We start from the raw sequence: 16,827 nt of genomic DNA, 5'->3' as shown, positions 1-16,827 counted from the left end.
ACTTTATTATTTAGTCCATTTGGAATCATAGTATTTAATTTTTGACTCCAACAGGATTCTTTACATAACCAGTTTTTGTTGTTATCTATAATTTCTATCGGCATAAATGAAAAATCTGACAATGAACACTTTTTTAACATTTTATTAAAGAAGATACCTTTCAGTATAATAAAGTCGTTTTGTTGGATCACGAAGATTATTTGCTGTATTTCTTTGTACCTTTTTAAATTTACTTATGTGATAGTACAGTTACGTTTATTTTACTGTAAGATAAAAAAATAATGGTCCGAAAAAAACCAAACCTGATACACTTTTAATTGTTCAGTAGCAATTGCATAAAAATGAAGCAATGGGCGAATTTGGGTTCTTTGTATGAACCAATCACTTGTCAATCCTTTTTTCAGTCGGGTTATTCTGCTTGTAATATTTTACACTGCACACTTCTCAAGAAAACCTTTACTCTTTTGGAGGGAGAAATTGAAAATAAAAACTTAACCTAAACGCATGAAGCATAAATATAGCCTTAAGTTAGTTTACTATACGTAATAAGAGACATATTTGTAAATGCAAACAATTTGATTTAAAAAAACGTTAGAAAGAAATGTAAAACTAAACACGGAAATAGGAATAACTTCTACGGAAGGGGAATAACACGTGGACATGCAAAACAATCGTTGTCGTTTCCGTATGTAACAAAGTATATATTTTCTAGATTTTCTTTAAGAACCTAATCTATTAAGACAGCTAGTTTGGTTACCTATCTGCTGATCAACATTCTCATGCTACGCCTGTTCATCTCTGATATGTAAGATGTCAGTTTCAATTTGTGTTCCTGGTTTGAGTGTTTGTTTTCGATGCTTACAGGGGTACGAAAATAGGTGCTCATTTTATGCTCATAGCCTGATTTATACAATAAACCAAATTACAATACATGAATAATGTACAATAAACGTCCGAGCATATAAATTCGTATAATAATGCTACTTGTAGTTTTAATCCTTTAGACTCCGAAAGATATATGCCAAACGCATTGAAGTATCATAATTAAAATTTACAAAAGCAAATAAAACTAAATTAATGACACTTTAAGGTGTGGTGGTACTTAAAAAAGGAGGACTTTGATAGAAATGGATCTAAATATTTTAAAAATGATACAAGTCAATAAAGTGGTAGGAGTCATATAGCATATAGCAAAAAGTTTGGATACATTAATGTATCAATCACAAACTTAATATTGAAGCTGTTATCTTTATACACATTAATTTTATAATGATAGATGCGAACTATTAAAATTGCTGTTGTATGTATTGCCATATATTATTTATTGTCAACTTCCTTAATTTTATTTCAGTTTTCTCCAAAAGGTTCCGACATATCTGATACATATAGTTAGTTCAGGAAATCTCATTACTTAACAAGATTGAACCGCACAAACCGTTTCATACAATTCATTTCTGACGTGTTAAAGGGTAAATCGATAAAACCATTTTTATTATTAAACTCAGGCGCTGAAGTGCAGCTTGTCAATTATAGGTTATTCAGTAATTAGATAACATATATATTGGAAACATTGCAATCTGGGGGGAAATGAACTGAAGAGCTGAGACGTTAGGCATAATGTGCCTCAGAATTAATTACTTTGCTTTGAAAGGACAAAAAATGAGTTAGGTGAACTTTATCTTTGGAGGCCTAGATTCAATCTGCACTCTTCTTATTTATAAACACCTTGACAAAAAGTAGATTTAGTAGACTTTGTTTCTGAATCACTTAGATCCATATAATAATTTTAACCAATCAGTATTTCTGTCCTTTTAATTTTAATTTTAACATGATTGTGTTCAATACATATATATCAAGCTCTTCATAGCCTGATTTTAGTGTATATAGTGTATGCCTTAACGTTGCAAGAGACATTTCCTATCATACGTTTAATCGTTAGTGAATTTTTATCTTAAGATAAAATATTTACAGACGAGTGACTTTGTGAAAATTATTAAAGATTTGACGTACGATTATCGTAACTCAAAAAGCTAAGATTAATCTTAATCACCCTCTCCTTATATATATACATGTTACATATATATATATAAAGTTTTCAAGAATTTATTAAACTAAAATATAAATGCCAAATTCAAAATTGTGTGTTTTAATAGGCTTCATATGGTGAAAGGAAAATGATAGCAGATACGAACTATATCGTCTAACTTTGAAAGCTAGAACCATCGTTTTCAATTACGCGAGGGAGTTATAACTATTTATTGCATGTACATATGTATAGAAAGTGAGTGGATATGCTCTAGAACATTCAAAATTGCTGTTACGTAATTATTTCGTTTTGCATTTTTGACATTTTGTCTGACACCTTTAAAACATTACGTTGATAATGCTGTTTATGTTAGTGAATTATATGACAGACAGACAGCTAAACCTTATGTATGGAAAAGGTACGTTTTTGCACAACATAAAAAGACCAGTTGTGCGTGAATGTTTGATATTTATCGCGTTAAACTGCACAGAAAAAACGTCAAAATTAAGATTATATAGAATTATTACAACCATTGGTTGAATACCAAGCACTTATCTTCCTGAATTAAAGATTTTTAAAGCTGGGATTTTGCCATATGACATGTATGACCTATAATGTGTCAGTGTGACGTAAACCCCAATTAAAATAAAGAAGGAAAGTTAATGTGATTTTAGAAGAGTCAAACGCGATGAATTAAGAAAATAAATATAAGTCTATTATTTTAAACATCTTATGCGTGACAGTTCGTGAAACAAAATATCATAAACCTTTTTTTTTTAAAAAAACATCTTACTTTGTCTGACCATTTGATAAAACAATAAATTTTTATTGAATATGTCAGAATTGTGGCACTTTTTATTTATCATTATCACTTCAGATCAGGACGAATCTACTTACTAACGGGAACTCCACTGAGGTCCAACAGCCTAAAACATAAAATGTAAATTTCTTAATTAGACTAGTTCGAACGCCTCAAACAGAAAAATATTCAAAATATAATGACGAACTATACAAATAATTTAAACAGACTACGCTGAGGATTTTTGACATAGAAATATTTTTTTGAGATAACGTTTTATGTAGGTTTATACCTGAAATTTTCATGCCTCCGTTTTTCCAAAATTATTATTCTAACTGTTAAAATAACCAAAGATTGAAGAGCATTGCAACGTTTTTCACTCAAATTTGCTTCGATACAAAAATACAGTTTTCAATGCAATAGTGAGTATATTCTATATTGTTTTGCACATCTTTCCGTTTTAAGTGCTCAAGCTGATCAATTTTAAGTTGCATTCAATCCAACGAAGCAAACCTACCATTACCCCATCACCCTCCACCAATACAAAAACTTTCCAAAACAAAACAGTCAATTTGTTTCGAATTAATTCGTTACTAAATTACTAACAAATTTGCTTATTGACAAGTGGAAGTTAAGCGTCTTATTTTAATACAGAGAATACATTGGTTTAACCTTCAACTTGGAAGAAATGTGATTTGTGAAGTAGTTTAGATACATTTATCTAGTTAACAAATGAGATTTATCGAATTGACTATATGGGAGAAGACGAGACATTTCATAAACATTTACTACCAATTTGCATCATCTTTAAATTTTGCTCGAAGCTTTGGTTAAAAATTAGGCCGCATACCGTAACCTGAGACAATTATTAAGAGGAAGTCCTGATAAGGACTGTTGTTGCTAACAACAGCAAGCAAAGGACGCCAACGTTCAATCAGTCTAATCGTACTTGGAGCTTAAAGCGCCACTCCCTTCTGTTTCAGTCAAGACATCTGCAATTTACTGCATACGAGCTAAGACGTGCAGCCTTTAAAGTAACCCCGTCCTGCAGAACGCACGGTTACTTGCATTCTTACACATAGCAGTGGATCGTTAATTACATGTCATTGCTATGTGCCTCTCAACGGCGTGCACGTACCGGGGGTGGGGAGGGGATGAGAGAGTAAGTAGAATTTCTCACATAATATAAGGCAATATATACAGAATACTTCTAAATAAATCTTTGCAAATTTGATATTTGTGCTTGCATGGTAAAAGAGTCTGTTGAATTCATTTGTTTCCTGGAGAGAATATCATTATATATTTGTAGTATGTTGTTTTTATATCCCAGCTTTTGAATTGTAGGAAATACCGAATCGTTTGAAACATTTAACACATTTCTAGCACATGTGTACTACAAACTATTCATTATTTAGGTTCACTAATTGAAACCGACATCTAAATACTTAGAGATAAACAAAAAGTTACAAGAGAATGCTGATCATCCGATAGGAAACACAAAATTGTTGTTTTAATTGATAAGTGTTGTTACAAAATGTCATCGGATATTGCCTGATAAATAAATGACGAAAAAGAGTTGTTCCTGGTATTTTAAAGGGATTTAATGTACATATAGTGGTATAATAACCACTATGTGAATATATAGAGGATATTTGTTTAGTTCAGTGTAAGATCGGAATATATTTCACCGAGTGAGCACCAAAAGGTATATTTCACGAGTGGCGCACCCAATAAATTCCTCCGCCTCGCCAAATAAACTTTCTCCATCCACGGCACCAACCTATTATTCTCTATTTAAACGGTCTTTATTTTGGGTATGTAATAAATAGAATATTAAATTCGTGAAAGGTCAGTACTGAATTTATTGCACTCGTTGAATAAAATAATATTATGCTCGCCAGAGGCTCGCATAAGATCATTTTATTCGACTCGTGCAATAAATTCAGTATTGAACTTACACTCATTCAATATCCTCTATGTATTACAGTTAGTGGAACTTATAATTAATCGCTTTGTTCAATCCAGTTTCAAATTAGATAACTATGAAGTCTATAATAGTATTTTTTAATAAAATATAAGTTGTCAAATAACTTATCGTTTTGTCAAATATTTTGATGTAACCTGAATAAAATGGAACGTGTATAATATTACTACCTTGCTAATCCTTATTTTTCAATATTAATTTCCGATGAGATTCTCTGTTAATTAATCTATTTGTAAAATGTTATGCATGCATTGTATGATGAAATTGATTTTAGATTTCTATTGCTTGACACACAATAGATACATAATAAATACACAATAGATCAATTAAGACAACAATAAAACCACCACAGTTTCTTAATTTTCAAGTGAAGTCTAAATTGTGTTCATGAAGCCGAATTTTTTACAATTATAAGCGAACAATATCATATCAATATCATATCAATTAAATTAAATAAAAATGAATTGAGGTCAACAATTTATTTAAGTTATTTTACTACTTTTCCTTTGTCTGCAAATAATTGAAGCGATTAGAGCAATAATATGACTACATCCACCGTGACTCGTTTTATAATATATCAGCTTTTGTTACAAAAACAACATGTGTTCTTTTAAATTCAAAATTTCAGTTTTTTTATTTTTAAATGTTGAACTTTTTAGCCCGTGCTTGTCGGCGGAGACGGTAGCTTGCAGTTTCCAGTGAACTTGGAACATTTATAATTGAGCGTTTTGGGCGCTCTTTCGAGATTCTTTTTTTTTTGTTTTGTTTTGTTTTTTTGGGAGGGGGTCTATTATAAAATATGTCGAGATATTTATAATATTGTTCGCTGGATCTAAAAAACTTTGAACATTGAATTTAACTTTTTTTTAAATATGAATTAGAACAAAAAATCTTAAAAAATATGTTTATTCCATTGTATTTATATCTGATATTTCTTTGTTAATGTATTCATTAATCCATTCGTTGCATACATAAACTAATTCAACATTAAACAAAGAACGTGTTTGTAATAATATTTCAATGGTGAACACGAGCTGTAACATTTAATGTCGTTGCTATGAAACAATCGAAAATGCTCCGATCTTAACACGTACGCTGTATTAAAACTCTTGCAACAAAAAGGGCATCGGCCCTGTTCTGTAGTTAGCATATAATCATGTACTAAAAAGAGCATGGGTTCTGTTATTTTTATCCAATCATAATTAAGTCTCAATCTTCTTTTCATTTTTCTCAAATAATGAATATTTCAGATTCATTTAGTCATGCAATTATTTAATACTTATATTGTCATTATGATGTCTATTTTAATACTGCTGTAATCGAAAATACACCTAAACATTTTTTCACGTCCATGATTCCTGTTTAGTTTCACATTAACCCGAATTTGTTTGCAATTTGGAATCTAATAATAATTTCATAAACAAAATCTGATACATAACTTCACGCTATAATTTCATGCTATAATTGATATGAATGTAAAACCACAGGGGTTCGCATTTTGTTGCATTCTGTTTCTTTTCTCTTGTCGATTATTGTAGATATCAGTTAATTGAATCAAATGTGTATATAAAATGATTTAAGACATTCATAAAACATTCTTCAATATTATTTACGAAACAGTAGTTAAAATTAATATAGAAATATCTGATCTAATACTTTAAGTAAAGGGTGGTGCTTTTTGGTTTTTAGTTTATGTGGTGCTTTTTGGTTCAAAGCAATTTTGTAAACTAGAATGCATGTACAAGCAATAGTGATACAAAAATTATTTAACAGTTTAAGTATTAAATAGTAAAAACTGGGAATTTAATATATTAAATCAAATAATTAATCATGAAATATAAACGATTTAAAGTGGACGTTTTTGCACTGTATAATAAATAAATCTAATACTTCAATCGTACAAGAGTATATGAAAGTTTCTTAAAATGCATTTAAAGCATGTGGACCAATTGTATATGACGCTTTGCCAGTCAAAATATTATTTTAAATGGTATACACTTCAAATCAAATTATCATTTTCGCCAGTTTCTTTAAATGCATTTTATGTAAATTACAATGTTTGTAACCATTTATCATTATGATATTTTTCTTTTCAGAAAGAGTTCCCTAGAGTGTATTTAGAAGACTTCAAACTTTAATAAATTGCCATAGATATAAGTGTTTCAAAAATAAATCAAAATTTCTCAACATATTACATACTTGAACACAAGATGAGTCTTCTATGTATAACATCAGGATATATAAAATTGTTTCGCAGCTGCAATGTGCATTTTATCTACCATTAAAACAATTAATGTTTGTTGTAATGATCTATCATATAAGAATTTTATATACATTCATGAAATGCTTAAGCTTAATTTTAGTGTTAACTTCTCAATTTCATAGCATTTTATCGCAGTGCATGCCTATCTTAGTTACACACATTTGAATTGAAATTTTAAAACATCAGCATATTTTCAGTTACAACTGATTTAATTGACAGTTCTATATGTATTTGTATACAAAATCTCATTGGTCTTTGGGTTATCGGAATGCAGAAGTGCCAGATTTTGTACAATAATTATTGTCTAATTTACTTATGATAATAATAATAATAATAATATAATAATAATAATAATAATAATAATAATAATAATAATAATAATAATAATAATAATGGTAATTGAAACCATTCAATGCAGAAATGCCAGAGATTGTACAATAATTATTGTCGTATGCTTTGTTTTATTGCGCACTGTTTTATTGTATACTAAAAAAAATTAAAGTACATACGATATTGTTTGATAGCAAACATAATATTGTTAATTTGTTCTTTGCACATTAGTTTTCTCAAACATGAAATGATTTTAAACTCGAATGGCAAAATATGAGTACTGTAAATCCTAAATGATTTTATTTAATATCGTGATAGATAATCAAAACAAGTTATCCTAGTCGCACAAAATGCAAACCCTGTGGTTATAGTTCCTATTATTTAAAATAAAATGTATTATTGAGTTGCCAGACGCTTATAGTTGGATAAAATGTAGTAAATGTTTCACATATATCTTAATCATATTTCCAATACAAGCGATATAAAAAAAACATAATGACATTATATATACTCGTATGTATAGAATAACTAGTTCATAACTATTACTTTTATTCAAATCTAAACTACATTAAATGTATTATTTAATTATACTTCAGAATCTTTATTCAATGACGCTTTATTGGCATATATTTTTTTTTATCGAAATGATGTTTTTGACCGGAAGTATAATAGACCACTATATCAAGAAAGGTGAAATTTGCGTCCTGAGGGTGATTTTTGTGACATAAATGGCATACCCTGAACAACAGCAAGCAGGAAATCTGAGTAAAATCATAAGTTTCCACCTTCATAAGTCGTAAGTAAAATGATTACTACGTAATATTAAATGACTGGTCCTGTTTTGGATTTGGAACCGACTGTGAGCACCAATTTCAGATACTCGCCTTACAAAGAAAAAGAAAAACACCATGATTTAAGTATCATGATTTATTTCAGTACATTGAAGTTAGATAACTGCAAAGTTTTATATCGGAATAATTCTTATCAAGTTGCCTTTCTTCTTATCACAAAGTACTGCATAAGTAATCATTTTCTACACGTCTTTATAAATACTTGTACATGAATGTATGACTGTGCAGTTTAACACAGTTTGTAATCATTTGTTAAGTATTTGTTCTTTTTTTCTATCGTAAGTTTTATTTGTTCGTTCAATTTAGAAACTCGCTGTCATATCATAATAGTTTAAAAAAAACAGCCAAATTAACACCAACGTTCATAGTTCTTGCATGTATAGTTCCACTATTAAGTTAAACATATTCATCTCGGATTGGTTTAAGTACTGTGTTATACAAATAATCATAACTTACGTATGTTACATAATAACAAAATTATAAAATGCATTGACATATTGTTTCTGCAAAAGGATTAGAAAATATGATTTAATACAATAAATTGCACCGACCGCCTAAATGTTGTAATATAGTTACATGTTGGAGTTTGAATTGCAAGTACAAAACAGCTGTCATTTTTATTTATTTACTTTTTTTGAAAATGAGGAAGGAACAACCTTAAATGAAAATGAGATAGAAAGGTGTTGGTGGTTTAGATTTCTAACTCTTGGATTTTAATAGTATATTTTTAAAAAAAAAATGTACGTTTATGGGCTTTCTGCAAATTTTCATTTTTTTTCATAAAATATCTACAAAACATTTCAAACTTTTTAACTTGTGTAATTGCTTAGGAACCAACACTTCAGTACGTAGTTTAACACAATAGTCTTTTATAGTAAAGTCGTGTTAAAATAAAATTAGCATTTTTATTAAAAAGATTTTCTTGCTTTAATTTGAAGGTAATAATGAATATGTTATCGTGATGTACAATTTTTAGTCATCACACTAAAATGCCTTTCTAACGACACCAATATCTTTGTCATTCTTGCATCTCTAAATACATTAAAGAAAACCGTATTAAAGTTACATTTAGTATGTTTTGAAAGACGAGTAAAATCTACTAAATCTTTAGTTAGGTTTGTGACAGCAGGTGAGTCTGGGACAAGTAACTTCAAACAGATAAAATGTGAGCTTGATTTCTCCTAGTACGTAATTATAATGCATACATGTACATCAATGCTGGAATCCTGTTTCATCTGTAATTGTCTGTCACTCTAATGGGGACGCCTAAAGAGACTTACACACGCTGTCATATGATAAATGGTCATTCATTGGTAATAATCCAGACTGACTCGTCGTTTAATCCTCACTTTTTTGTGAATTTCATGGCGCAATTCTTATATCATTTCTCTTTATGTATTATTTCAATCTAGGTTTGTTCTGCTTCTAAGTTGATGGATGAGTAAAGGGATAATATCTCTAGAAACTTAAGTCACAGTACGTTTGTTAGTGTGTACGTTTTTTATGTTTCCCATTTCCCTTTATGGCTGACGGGTTGCCTTTAAGGGTCGGGGCATTAGAATGGCTCGATGATCGTAAGAGGCGGCTAAATGGGTTCGAATTACTGGAGTCTATGCAACTCTTAGCTCCAGCAGGTGAGGTGGTTTTGACCCCTTGTGTTACTTTAAGTTTCTAACACAAGGTTAGCTAAAATCATCTTTCCTGTTTCTGCGCCATATGATTAAATCTTACTAAAGTTCAGATCTACTTATTTCTTTTATGTAGATCTGAAGACGACCGAATATGTTTCGCCTTCTTTATAATTCGGATTCCCCGAGAAAGCTATTTTAGCCATGCTATCAAACATAGGCATTAGAAGAAGTATCAAAATGGACATCGCCATGTTTGTTCTCGAAATCATAAACTTTACCTATTCAGTATTGGTTTTCCCAGGGTTAAGATTAGAAACCACATCGCTTTCAAAGTTATGAAAGCTCGCCGATGATTGAATAGTCACCAGAACATAATGTCGTATATGGTTACGCTCAGATCTAGAAGCGGCGCGTTATTTAGAGCTGATTTCAATCTGATTGCCATACTGGTTGGAGAGATAACTCCGACACTAAATCACATATTTTTTGTAATATCTTGATTATCGTCCTGTATATTTTAAATATTGAACCACCTAAATAAAGTTCAGTTCAAAGACTTTACATTACACTACAAAAATTATGTATGAAAATGAAAATTGGTACTTCTTTAGGGTCCTGAATGAGGTATACAAAACATGATCTTTTTACCCCTCAACAGTAGATAAAGTCGACACTTTAATTTTTAAGTAAAAAATGACAGGAAAATCGGCATCATTAATTTATTTTTACATCTTGTATGTTTTATCTATTTTTTGTTGATGTAAAAAAAATAATTCAAAAATCTTTCTCAAGTCAGTGGCCTGTGGTCAATACATTTTTAACTACCTCATTGTAATTTAGTAAAAAGAACGTTTAGAAGCAGTTTTTGACAACGAAAAGTTTCGGTTATTTGAAAAATATTAAAAAGTTTACCAACTTACAAAAAAATCACCACATTCTGTACTGCTCCTATACTACTAGGTGACCATATGCTTTTTTGTTGAAAAACAAAGTTATAAAAATTATGTTTATCAAGTGTCGGGGTTATCTATGCGTTGGAGTTATCTCTCCGACCAGTATGACCTTAATTGTGTTCGTAAGCCGTAAAACCAAACATAAAGGAATGTAAGATCTACCTCTGGGCTTACAGACTTTTTAAAGCGATCATTAGAAATTGTTTAACATAACAAATAAACAGCATTATCGAAGAGGCCCGACACAAACCACAGATGAAACATAAATAACCGTGTCCATATGTAGGCATGCAGGCGAATGCCATATAAGTGTCGGCGTTGCAAAGTGGTTTACGCGTCGGACTACATGGACTAGTTATATAATGATCGCTAGACACAAGTCATTGTTTCCTTGTGTAAGAAACTTAAGTACTGGTTGATCCCACGAACGAATTCGAAAGTTGGTATATAAGTTGCTTATAGCTTCCTACACAATCGAACTAAAATAAATTCTGTATAATCCAAATGCCATATATGTCATATACTTGTTATTCAATACGATCCCATAAATACTGTACATTATTATAAGTGATGTGCAAACATAATATATAGACACGGTTCTTGCCTTTTAGTCAATGGCAATATTCATTGATATTTAACATTTTTGTACTGTTAACAGTTTCACATAGATGGTCAAATCAGCGTTTGTTTGTATTTTGTCGGTTTGTTGTTTTTTTCTTTTGTTGTTGTTGTTGTTGTTTTTTTTTTTGCCAAACTTGCCAGGTACATGAAAGTACGAGTATTGACGCACTGAAAGATCTATATAAAATACAGTTATTATTAATTTTGTAATACTTAAATATCAAAAGAAATTAATGTGTACACGAATACGTCAACTGGAATAGTAGAGGATACCAAAGAAAAACAACAAGCAAAGAGATGGTGAAGTGATAACCCCAATCACGTGATTGAAGCTTCTTAGTTTAATATACTTTAGAGCATCATTATGATACAAAGCTTACAAAAAATAGCTGTATCTAGTACAAAGGACATCATTTTAAAATGTGATGGCATTGATACATTATTTAAAAAATTTAAAAAAATTGACATTTTGGTTATTCTTTTACAATATATATATAAAATACATGTACAAATTCAAGGACTCAAGTGTATTTAAGGAAATTTCAATATTATTGCTCAAATAAGAATCCAATTGGACCAGGAAAAAAGCGTAATTTAAATATAAATTTTTGATTTTCTATAATTGCAGATTGTGATATATTTATTAGCATGCTTCAATTAATAAAATAGTTTTATTTAACTTCACTATTACAATTCTAAAATATCATTCATATTAATTTTTGTCTGTCGAATTGTAGTAATTTAAAAAAAAAATGCCTCAGAAATAAATGCATATGAAAATCAATCATTAAAAGTGCAATAACTAGTGTAAAAGGAAAAACAATAACAATACTTTAATGAGATATATCAATCTATGAATCTCTTATACCTCTTCAGATTTGCTCCCGAGAAAGAATAAATGTGAAAAATTACAAAGGTCAATAACTAAATGTAAAAAATAACAAAGGGCAGAAGCTTAACAAATACGTAAGAGAGCTATGGTTTAAATGAGCTCCCTTTAATGAGCTCAATCCAGCTTTGAAATTTCAAATTTGTATTTCCCATACCTTTTTGGCTATATCCTAGACTAAAATTAAGTAACGTAGGAATAAAAAGGGTATTTACAACACAGAGAACTGTGGTTCGTTAAAACTGCGCTTTCTAAGATGTGACATATCTATCTATTAAGATTCAAGTAAATACATGCGACATTGCTTTATGCCTAATAAGATCTTTCGGTATAAAAACACAAAGGGCAATTATTCAAAATTATACAATAATAAAATATTCTTGTACACTGATTCGTCTATGAGATATGTTTATCTCCTTTATTCCTTTTAGTCATGCACAAAAATAAAGTATAAAGAATGGCAAAGGGCAATAACTCATATATAATTCTTATGAAAGTGATTATTCTGATGCACTGTATTTCTCTTTTTTATGATATATATACATTAATGAAGTTTCATGTTGGTATGTCCAATACCCCGAAAAACGCATTAAATAATTGAAAGAGCAATAACTAATAAAAATGGCAAAAAGAAAAAGAGAAACGATCTTGGTAAATTCATTTCCTCTCATTAACCTGAAACACCACATGGAATTAAATAATGTTTATAACTGAAATAGTTAGCGTTTTATGCCCCGGTTACGAGCAGACAAAGGAAAATCCGGTCAGAAAAAGTAAGGACGGACAACGTCAAATCGGTATCCCTCAGTCGCCGACGAGGGGATACAATCAAACACTATGACTAGTTACATATGAAAAGAAAATTATTTGACAATAATTGGCAATCCTTTCATTTGGCAAAACTTGATCCCGCAGATACAAGGAAAAAACATACACACAAAACATATTTTCAGAAGCGATATATGTTAGTTCTAAAAAGTAAAGTTTGATCAAGTTTTTCCAATAACTACACAATAATATAACCACGCGGACAGTCAACGCATTTGCTCAAGAAATAGTCATCTTTGCAAAAAAAGTTATCAACAGTTTATTTACGAAGATTTTATCCAAATTAGATCAAAACCACTCAAGAAAGTAGAATGTTATTTCAATTATTTCAACTGATGTAATAAATGTGTATGCTAACTAGTGGTTTAACTTTCTTTTTCCTCAATTGCAGAATAAGGTTGTTTTTCGGTATTTGACAATCTGACACTCTTTCTGTTGTACAAACTTGCACGCTTCCATTGCTGGACCTCATTGTGTTTCTTCCGAGCAAAGAATCCACACTGAAAATATACTATATGTGTTTAAAATGTGTTTATGCCTATTACGATTCGTCCACACCTCATATCTGTACGACCCGTAGCTTTAATGAAACTTTGGTAAATAAACTAAATATTAAAGTTTTAAGATACATTATGTTTCAAACAATCGTCTTCGTACACAATGTTTTTTTTTTATTGCAAATGCTATATTTTTAACATGGCAGCAGAGAAAAAGTCCAGCATAGAGCTGATTGACACACACATGCAACGAGACCATTTTCTTTTTGAAAAGATATGTTAGAAATTTTATTTACTATCCCAAATGTTATGGTTTCTATTTACTGTTGATCTACGGTTTATTGTGAGATGTTGAACTATTAATTTGATTTATTTTATGCTTTTCAGTGGATTACTGATTTATCCGTGAAAATTATATTTGATAATTTCACAGTGAAAATTATCAAAATATAATTTCACACTTTTCAATGACGAAACTACTTTTTTAAGATTTTCCCCATGTGATACCTTAATTTTATTTTTGCTGACAATTCTGACAATGTCAGGCTGTGTAAAGAAAAGGCAAAGCTGAAATTGATAAATAACTTAAATGTCAAAAGTAATAAAAAGAAGAAAACTTACTTCTATTCATTCAAATTCCAATCACCAAATTTCGTCTCTAAATTTTTTTGTTTCATTTTTACAGTCTGAAAAATCTATTCCTTCCCCATGCAAAACTGCTCTTGATGACATTTGGGCATATTAAAGTATCCTACGAGCAATAACTGCCGTATGCTTTATGAAAAATTGAAAAGCATTGACAGCCATCACTCGAAAAATAAGTAAAATAACCCAGCGTTCCATGAGCAAGCTTCCAAGTTTGTCATATTCCTAGCTCCTTTTTTGAATGTTTTCACATCTGTCAACACTTATTTTTTGTCTGTTACAATCCTCAAATAAGTTTTCTTTCTTTTAAAAAGGTGTATGACTAACAAATCCAAATTATATCCCTCTGAATCTTACACAATTATTTTCCTCCCATGAAATACACAACTTTAAAAAATGGCTGCCGTTTACATTTTACAAAGCCAGGTCTAATATAAATTCGCAGTAAGTAACAGAAATATGGATGGATGGTTGGACTTTTTCTCCTACAAGAATTGTTTGTTTTTATTATTAAAACAAGCGATCATTCATATTTTTTTAATAAAATGAATAAATATCACCGTCATTTAACGTTGATTGGCGGACTTATTTTTCAGCTCAAGACTTCTTGTTTTTAATGAGAAATTCCGACTAAATGGGGCTCTCAATGGGGAAAACAGATTTTAATATTAACGTTAAAATTATGGAAATTTCGTTTTTACTTGTTTTTAAGCATAAAATAAAAAGAAAATTTGTTTGTTTGTTGTGTAAGATGTAATTTTATTTCATCTCGTGAACTTTAAAAACAGTATTCTCACTCGTGGCTACGCCACTCGTGAGAATACTGTTTTTAAAGCCCACTCGATGAAATAAAATTTCATCTTACACACAAACAAACAAATATCCTCTATTTATTACATACTTTTCGGTGGTTTATAGAAATATATCGGTGAAATAAAAACTGATAATTTCACTGTTTTAAACAGTTAAACAGTGAACCTATCAATTTGATAATTTCAGTGTTTTGAATATTTAAGCCAGTTACGTTGTTTCAGTGAAATACAAGCGTTCACAGTACTGGAAACCAACTTAATGACGTGACGTCGGAAATGACGTCACGTTGTATTATTATTTGGCGCCCTTTTATTTAGTACTAGGTTAAAATGTTATTTTAAACGTTTCTTTGCATATAACAAAAAAGAAAATTTGTTTAGTTTAATGTAAGATCGACATATATTTTACCTTGTGAACACCAAAAGTTCATATTTCACTCGTGGCTGCTCAACTCGTGAAATATACCTTTTGGTGCTCACTCGGTGAAATATATTCCGATCTTACACTGCACTAAACAAATATCCTCTATATCATAATTGAAACAAAACATATTCGAAAATCAAGAAAAGCAATCCAATCTAACGTTTCTTAATTTGTTAGTGTGTGTTTTTTATGAATTTTAAGCCGATTTTGAAATATAATTTGGTTATATTACGGCGGTCAATCCACCTAACCGGTTTTCCTGGATAACTAACCAGTAATTACCAACCGTTTTCCTGGATAACTAATCAGTAATTACCAATGGTTTTTCTTGGTAACTAACCAGTAATTACCAATGGTTTTTCTTGATAACTAACCAGTAATTATCAACGGTTTTTCTGGATAACTCGCCAGTAATAACCAACCATTTTCCTGGATAACAAAACCAGTAATTACCAACCGTTTTCCTGGATAACCTACCAGTAATTACCAACGGTTTTCATTGATAACCTACCAGTAATTACCAACGGTTTTCCTGGATAACTAACCAGTAATTACCAACCGTTTTTCTGGATAACTAGCCAGTAATTTCAAACCGTTTTCCTGGATACTTAACCAGTAATTACCAACCGTTTTCCTGGATAACTAACCAGTAATTAACAACGGTCTTCCTGGATAACTCGTCAATAATTACCAATACCCCCACCACAATTAACCTACCTTCCAAAGAATTATGATGACAATAATAAGCAGAGCCACGGCACCAAGAACGCTTCCTATAATTATCCAAATGTCCACCTCTGATACAACAGATGTAGGTTCGACGACAAATGTCGTCCATTTCTGAAATGCATTGATTTATTGTGTTGTATTAAAGGGACTCCACTGAGGTTTAAAAGCATAAAACATAACATTTGAATTTGAAATTGAGCTGGGACACTTTAAACAGAAATATTTGCAAAGATAGTTAAGAAATACTTTGAAATAAATTAATAATCGTATTTTTATGCCTTTTTTAGCCCGATTTGAGTGAAAAGTGTTTAAACGCTTTTCATTTTGGATAATTCTTTTACAACTTGAATAATTATTCTGGAAAAATGAAGCGCCCGAATGATCTGAAATTTTGCATAAAGATCATGGTCTAAATCGACATCAAATGGTACATTTATCTGGAAAAAATATTTTCAGTCCCACCATGCAAAAATAACCTCAGTGGAGTCCCTTTAAAGCGTAGCATTGATAAATGCATTATATTCAAATATGCAGACACAACAATA

General features: G+C 30.4%; 1 long non-coding RNA gene across 1 annotated transcript; it reads right to left on the bottom strand.

Moving 5' to 3' along the window:
- Positions 1-11,752: 11,752 nt before the first annotated feature.
- Positions 11,753-16,718, bottom strand: LOC132744713 (uncharacterized). The gene is made up of 2 exons (XR_009627741.1): positions 16,271-16,718; positions 11,753-13,675 (listed from the first exon to the last, which is right to left on the bottom strand). It is a non-coding gene; the product is annotated as an uncharacterized LOC132744713 (long non-coding RNA).
- Between the last annotated feature and the right edge of the window lie 109 nt (positions 16,719-16,827).

The sequence above is a fragment of the Ruditapes philippinarum genome, unplaced genomic scaffold, assembly GCF_026571515.1.
Source record: "Ruditapes philippinarum isolate M1 unplaced genomic scaffold, ASM2657151v2 ctg1007_1_1_1_1, whole genome shotgun sequence".
Classification (NCBI taxonomy): Eukaryota; Metazoa; Mollusca; class Bivalvia; order Venerida; family Veneridae; genus Ruditapes; species Ruditapes philippinarum.
Note: the sequence above shows the minus strand (reverse complement) of the source record. Positions and strands in the feature narration are given on the sequence as shown.